This window comes from Ptychodera flava (genome assembly GCF_041260155.1).
Source record: "Ptychodera flava strain L36383 chromosome 23 unlocalized genomic scaffold, AS_Pfla_20210202 Scaffold_23__1_contigs__length_28996876_pilon, whole genome shotgun sequence".
NCBI lineage: Eukaryota > Metazoa > Hemichordata > Enteropneusta > Ptychoderidae > Ptychodera > Ptychodera flava.
This window is the reverse complement of record NW_027248277.1, coordinates 26438398-26446055: the sequence shown is the minus strand read 5'-3', so window position 1 is coordinate 26446055 and position 7658 is coordinate 26438398. Positions and strand designations below refer to the sequence as shown.

At 37.8% G+C, this 7658-nt stretch overlaps 1 long non-coding RNA gene across 1 annotated transcript in view; it reads left to right on the top strand.

The window, feature by feature from the left end:
- The first annotated feature begins 3327 nt into the window (after positions 1-3327).
- Positions 3328-7658, top strand: part of LOC139123506 (uncharacterized) — a 119048-nt gene continuing 114717 nt past the window's right edge. Inside the window, exon 1 of the long non-coding RNA XR_011549702.1 lies at positions 3328-3570. This is a non-coding gene — a long non-coding RNA (uncharacterized lncRNA). The remainder of the gene's footprint in view (positions 3571-7658) is intronic.

Sequence of the window (7658 nt, the reverse complement as noted above, 5' to 3'; positions counted from 1 at the left end):
ATATATATATATATATATATATATATATATATATATATATATATATATATATATATATTATATATACTGAGAATCTAGGAACTTGTAGTTTGTGCACTCTACAGGCTGTTTCTTGCGCTAAGCAATCATCAGGAGTGAGGATATGGCGGGAATGAGACTGTTTATGAGTGACAACTACAAGTTCCTAGATTCCCATTATTACCGTCCTGCAGAAATGCATTGAGCACTATACTTTGCCTGCATTGACAAGCAATCAATTTTCATATATATATATATATATATATATATATATATATATATATATATATATATATATATATATATATTATATATATATATAAACGCGATCGTTTTCAGGTGAAAACTCACATATGGCAATCCGACGATCACTGAAACAGTATACTTCAATTCGTCTCACATAAGCTAAACTATGCACAGTGACCCTCGTTTCTATTCATGAATTTGACAGAGGATTGGCTAATTTTTCCACAATGACCAAAGTATTTGCAAAACCTTAAAACACGTCCGATTAGTTGATGCACTTCTCACTCAGGGTAGAATGGGCCTTAGGGAAAATATTCAGACTCTCAAATTTTTACAACACTTTTCTGGTCTACCGCATGTGGGTGTTCGTTTTGAAGTTTTTTCAGTCAAACACAAACAGACACATGTGAAGCATTTCCTATAGTATTAACAATGCACGCAGGGGACAGTTTTTACTCAAACACATCCACTATATACGTGGATGGTGTGACAACATGTAATTCAGTTGTCTTTTTTTCGGCCCAGCAACGTGTTGCGAATTTGATAGTATTTTTATATATTTTAATTTAACTGACATGACCATATCTTGCTTGAACTGTTTGACGGTGTTTTGTTGCAGTTCTGTTGCCCCCAACTTCGACGATTTCCCTCTATCCCCGCCGCTGAACTTCCGGGTGTTTTGCGTCGCGATTAATGATTGAGTAATTTTTTTGCGTCACATCCTGGTGAAAACAAATGATCGAAGTTCGAATATTTCGACTGCTATACTGTACAGTATATTCAACGTTTCAATGTACACGAACGTTTACTTCTACTTTATGTCATACAATTTCTGTATCGTTCGCTGTCTCGTAACGTTTAATTCAAAGCCACCTGGAGATACTGTAGAACCCACTGAGAAAGAACTTGTCATGGCGTCTCTTACAAAGTATTTATTTATTTATTTATTTATTTATTTATTTATTTATTTATTTATTTATTTTTTATTTATTTATTTATGTATTATTTATTTAAATCCATGAACTGTAGTCAACGAATGGAAATCTATTATGAATGCAATGATTTTGAACAAGGTGAATTATGAATTGTGAATATTTTTGCATAGAAGAAGAGGACGCAACGCCGAGCTGAGATGCAGCCGCACAAGTGCGCTTTCGAAACTACCGCTCAGCGAATACTGAATTATCTGCATTAGAAGGCGTTGGAACCAAGACTCTGTGGTCGAACACGGAAGAAGAAATGTAAACGTAAAATGTTAAAATATGAGTAGATTGCATCGAAATCGCCGTGTTTCAATTAGTTTCTGAGCAGGGAAATATTTGCATCTCATTTTGGCAATTAATGTATATATAAACGTAGGTGGAAAGATGTTGCCTCAGACTTTTCTACTCACAGTGAGACGTAACCATATAATAGGAAGATGGTACGTGAGGTGAATATCTCAAGATAAAGCAGATTTATTAAGAAGCAGACAGGGCGTGGCTAAACCTTTAGTAAATCATCAAGTTCATATTGTAATTAAGATGATTGCCGGTTTGAATGAATCACAAGTTCACAAAATTGAACATCTCAATGTGACATATGTGGATATAATCCATTTAACTCAATAAGTGATATACTGTTGGTATAGGATATACAAATAGTGCATTGTGATTATATATGAATAATCGGTATTTGTAATTAGTGTCTTTTGTACTTCGATAAAAGGTGTGTATAGGAATGTCCTTTTAAACGTAGCTGATGCCCTGTATATTCAGAATATTTAATGCTCAAATATTAATTTTTAGCATATTTAGGGCCTAATAGCTGTACACGCGCAAAGACATCAAAGGATTACAGTTTTTATTTGTTTATGCGGTCTTTTATGTTCAGTGTTTATTCTGTCGATGTATCAGTGCTTTTCTGTGTATACTCAATGAATTATGACACAGTAAAGCTTGTGTTGCAACGAATCGATATCGTGAAGTAAACGTTAGTTTTGTTTTCGATGCGTGATGCACTGGTTGTCGCAAAGTATATAAGCTTGTCAACGGGAAGTAGAATATTTTCGGAACGTGTCCCTCTGATATCTTAAATGTAGTTTGTTGTTCGTTCTGTGATTTCGTAGGACACGTCAGAAAAATATGCGCCGAGCGGTCGAATTCCTCTTATGTTTCTATTTCAGTCAATGCATTGAATGGCCCCTCTCACCGCCCTCCGGTGGCCCGGTTAAGCCGACTCAGGCCATACAAGTGCTCTCATTTCATCCGGACTAAACTCAGGGAGCTGGTGAAGCTAAACAGGTGCCCGTGAGCTGCATGGATCTGCTGCGCGTTCGATTCTGTGCTCGATCTCTCAATACCGTACTCAGGCTCAATCTGCCCGCCACTGAGTATTTAGGTTGCAGTAGCGGGCAGATCGAGTACAATATCGATATGTAACGAGCATAAAATCGATCGATCTAGCAGACTACCCAGCGCACGGGTGCTTGTGTGAAGCCGGCCAAATTGCGTTGCGACCTGAGGGTTACCCTCGGTTCCAGTTACGCAGACTGGGCTTACTGTTCTCATCCGGGCGTACGCGTCCAGACGAGAGCCCACAAGTGCAGTCTGGGTAACTCGGGCTTGTCGTGATTTTGTAGGAAAATAGAGGTGACCAGTATACCTACGTTGCCTTTATCGGTAAAGGACATGAACGCATTCAAATAATGGTGCCATTTTACTTATATTTGCTCTGCTTTCAAGCTAAATGACTACTTTTCAAAACTAACATTTTGTACTTTTACATTATTACTTAAAGTTCAGTAGATTTTAGTGTATTCAGGTTGGAATAAATTTTCTTTTAAAAAACCAATTGATCAAAGGGCTATGAGATTGACTATGAATGGCCATCTATTAAAGTCGATCAGGAAAACAGTAATAATCCTTGAGAACCTGAACAATAAAGAACTATTGTTGTCCTCAGTGTTTGAATAACGTTGCAAGGGGTCAGCTAAGGTCATGCGACGAAATGGTTCCTCGACAGCCGCCCAGTTTATTTGTGGTTAAATATTAATAATTAACCAAATTCCATTATCAATCTGACTACATTGACTCACCATGTACTACAGAGTATTCCGGTTTAAGTTGTGTATGCTGATGGAAATTTACTGAAAGACACTTTGTAGGATTAAGTGGATATCTTATTGACGGCACGGTCCCTCCACAGAGGCAACCAGTGCAATGTAACATCGACTGTGCTTGTGTTAAATCAGCAGAGCAGACCCAGGCCAACAAACCAACACCACAGTGATGGCGTCCTAGTGCAGCTTGGGACAAATATTGAGAGGTGGGTTACTGTGTTGCTACGCTCTCTCACAGCCTCGTGAAGGCAACAAATTTGCATGGTAGAGGCTTATTTGAAACAATGTGTTCGGTGCATGAATAGTTGAATCTGATATATGCATCGAGAATTTACACAAGTTTGTGGTATATAGGCAGGCACTAGTGACGTCAGATAACAAGGGATTGTTGACTAAGGTGTGGACTGTTTGATATCCCGGGGGTCTGGAAGATTTTCGAAAAAGAAGATTCCAAGCAAATGTCAACAAATCAGCCAGAGAAGGCTTGAAAATAAAATGGGAGAGTGGGAAAAAATGTACAATGGACCAGGTATAGAAATAATGCTACCTCATCAATCTTCCAGACCCCCAAAGATATCAAAGGGTCCACCCCCATTCACGCCTTGTCGGTCTGTCCGTGTAGACTATAGTAGCCATTGTATAAAATGAGTACATGCTTCTAGTGTCTTCCTCGCTCGTCCCACACTACAAACTTATAATGACATTGAAAATGAGCTCAACATTTGAACTAATGTTTCTGTAACTTTCGTAGGCGATGTCACAGAGTTTAAAAGAGGAACAAACAATTTTGCTTACTCAAGTTACTGGTCACAATTAAAATGAAAGAATGTGGACTTTGGTCTTTTGGTTTGTCAGACCTGCTGAACAAGCATATGTGGCAATGTGAAGCATTGCAGTCGAGTTGACAAGGACTTATTTCAGTGATCTTATTTTCAGTGATCTAGAATGGTAGGAGTCGAAAAAGCTATAAATATACGACCACAAAACATACCATTTTCCCTGACAAAAGCACAGTCGCTCGAGAGCTATTCAGCTCTGGGACTATTCGCCCCATAGACGAGTGTACATAAGCGAGAAACAACCCAAGTCTGGAAACAGAATGGCTATAAAAACCACGCCATGTCACATTCCGTGTCCGATTTCACTGTGAAAATTAGCAAGTTCATCTATCATGTAACCGTCGATCGTTCCCTAGCATTCTCAAAATTCATACCTGGTACTTAATTGCTTAAAAAACGCTCGTTTTGTGTGATTTTCGGCTGAATTCGGCGGACACATCGCCAAAACATAAGCGTGAGCAACCATTCCGGTCACCTCTGGGCACCTCCACTTTACTGACGTTGGCGCCGCCTACCCATGAGGGGTGACTGGAATGTTACTCACGCTTATGTTTTGGCGAGGTGTCTCTCGACCTCAGGCGAAATCACTTGAAAATGAGCATTTTGTAAGCAGATAAAGTATCAGGTATGAATATTTGTGTGATTTTAGGCCGAGTTCAGAAGACACCTCGCCAAAACATAAGGCGTGAACAACCTTCCAGTCACCCCTCATGGGTACGCTGCGTTAACGTCAGTAAAGTGGAGGTGCCCAACGTTCACTGTGAGGTGACCGGAATGTTGCTCACGCTTATGTTTTGGCGATGTGTCCGTCGAATTCGGCCGAAAATCACACAAAACGAGCGTTTTTGAAGCAAATTAAGTACCAGGTATGAATTTTGAGAATGCTAGGGAACGATCGACGGTTACATGATAGATGAACTTGCTAATTTTCACAGTGAAATAGGACACGGAATGTGACATGGCGTGGTTTTTATTTATTTTATTTATTTATTTATTTATTTATTTATTTATTTATTCGGAAGACCAACAGGAATAAAATCCCAATTACAGGCTCCGCTCGACATAAAAAGAAATACAAGCACAATCACACAAAATAAACAATAAAAACAATATATACAATAAAAACAGACAATTGCGATTCAAAAATGAGATCATGTATAAAAATAATTCTTTACACTATTTTTAAAAAGACTAAATCTGTCAAAAATATCAATATTTGGAGTATATTTTGCAATTTCGTTAAAAGTGGACAGAGCACGTGGAATGAAAGAGTACTTGCGAACTTAATTCTGGTTGCTGGTACCCGAAACGGACAGTTAAACCTCAAAGTTCGTTGAACATTCAGTGGGATTTGTGTTAAATAAGAACTGTTAACCACAGAATGAATACATTTGTATAAAAAACAGAGATCAGAAACTTTTCTACGATTAAAAAGGGGAGGTAGTTTAAAAATGTGCATAATTTTCTATACTCTGAAGAACAGTAAGGTATGTTTTGTTTAAAGCATAAGTATCTGATAAATTTCTTTGAACACGTTCAACTTTATCAACTAGGTTCTTTTGCCATGGATTCCATATAACAGAACAGAAATCGAGGCAGCTCCGTACCAAAGAAATGTACAAGGCCTTCACCGACTTTACATTATGGAAATCTTGACAATTGCGTTTTAAGAAACCTAGATTGCGCATTGCTTTCTTGACGACAGTATCAATGTGCTCGGAAAAATCCATGGAGCCACAAAGTATGACACCAAGGTCCTTGATTGACGTAAAAACGTGTGATTGGAGTTGTATTAATTGAGTAATTAAAAAGAATCATCTTAGTCTTATTAGTAAAACTAATGAAGCCACATTTGTCAATATTTAACTTAAGCTTCCATGTTGAACACCAACGGACAACCCTGTCAAGATCATCTTGCAACAATGCGCAATCAGAAATTGACTGGATAGTTTTATAAAGCTTCGAATCATCTGCATATAAAATAACATTTGATGACCGAGCACATGTTGACAAATCATTTATGTATAAAATAAAAAGCAGGGGACCAATAATAGAACCTTGGGGTACACCAGATACAACTGGGCACCATTTGGAAAAACTTCCCTCAATGACAGTTCTCTGGGAGCGATCAGACAGATACGACTCAAGCCACTTAATGCAATTTCCGGTATAACCGAAAGAAGAAAGTTTGTGAATGAGTAGTTTATGAGAAATGGAATCGAAAGCTTTACTGAAATCAAGATAAATTGAATCAGTTGTAATTTATTGTTGAACGCTGTTGAGATAAAGTCTGTGTAAGTGGCTAGATTCGTCTCGACGCTTCTCCCAAGAACAAAACCGTGTTGATCATCAGAGATAACGTTAGCAACATGGCCATATAAACTCTTAAAAACGATCTTCTCGAAGACTTTACTAAATAAAGGTAACAGTGAAACAGGTCTGTAGTTTCTAATATCCTGCTTATTACCTTTTTTAAAGATTGGCACCACATTGCTACGCTTAAAAAACGTCGGAAAGATTCCGGATGAAAGGGATTTATTATAAATATAAGTGAGAGGAAAAGCAAGTTCCTCAGCGCACTTTTTAAAATTACACCAGATACATTATCAACTCCAGAAGCTTTGTTTACATCAGTGGAAAGTAGTAATGTCATTACGTCATCGTAACGTGCATGAATATTGCACAAGACGTCATCTTTTATAGTAGTTACATCAGGTAAATTCGACTCATCAGGTTTACTAAAAACAGATTCGAAGAAATCGTTAAAACCTTCAGCAATTAAAATCGGTGAATCAAACACGGAATCAGTATGTTTCATAACCTTTGGAATAGAACTAGATTTCGATTTATTAGCAACAAAACCCAGAAACGTTTGGGATTATGTTGTGAGGATAATTCGATTTCCTCTACATACTCACAATATTTGATGTTTTTCAACTTTTTAAATTCTGACCTTAGCTGGGAAAAAAGTTCATAGTCTGCAGGATTACCAAACTTTTTAAATCTACGATGGGCATCTGCCTTCTCCTTCAATAGAGAAATTAGATCCGCATCGAACCAGGGAGGAAATTTGCGCCCTCTAAGTTTTATTTTAGGGACACATTCATCAATTGCACTATTTAAAATATCATAAAAACATCTAACACACTGATCGAGATCTTCAATGTCAAGCATTGTTGACCACGGAATACATGACAAAAGTGACTTCAGGTGTACAAAGTCAGCTTTTCGAAAATTATACACAGATCTTTCACACAGAAGTATGTGACGCTTACCGACAATTTTAAGTTCACAGTGAAGAGCGTCATGATTAGATTTAACAGACTTTTCGGTGACGGATGCTGTACATGAACCACCGAAAGAAAACACCAAGTCTAAGACGTGATCATTGCAAGTTCTGTGTGCGTTGACTTGTGTCAAACCAAACTCGTTAATTATTTCGATGCATCTGTCCG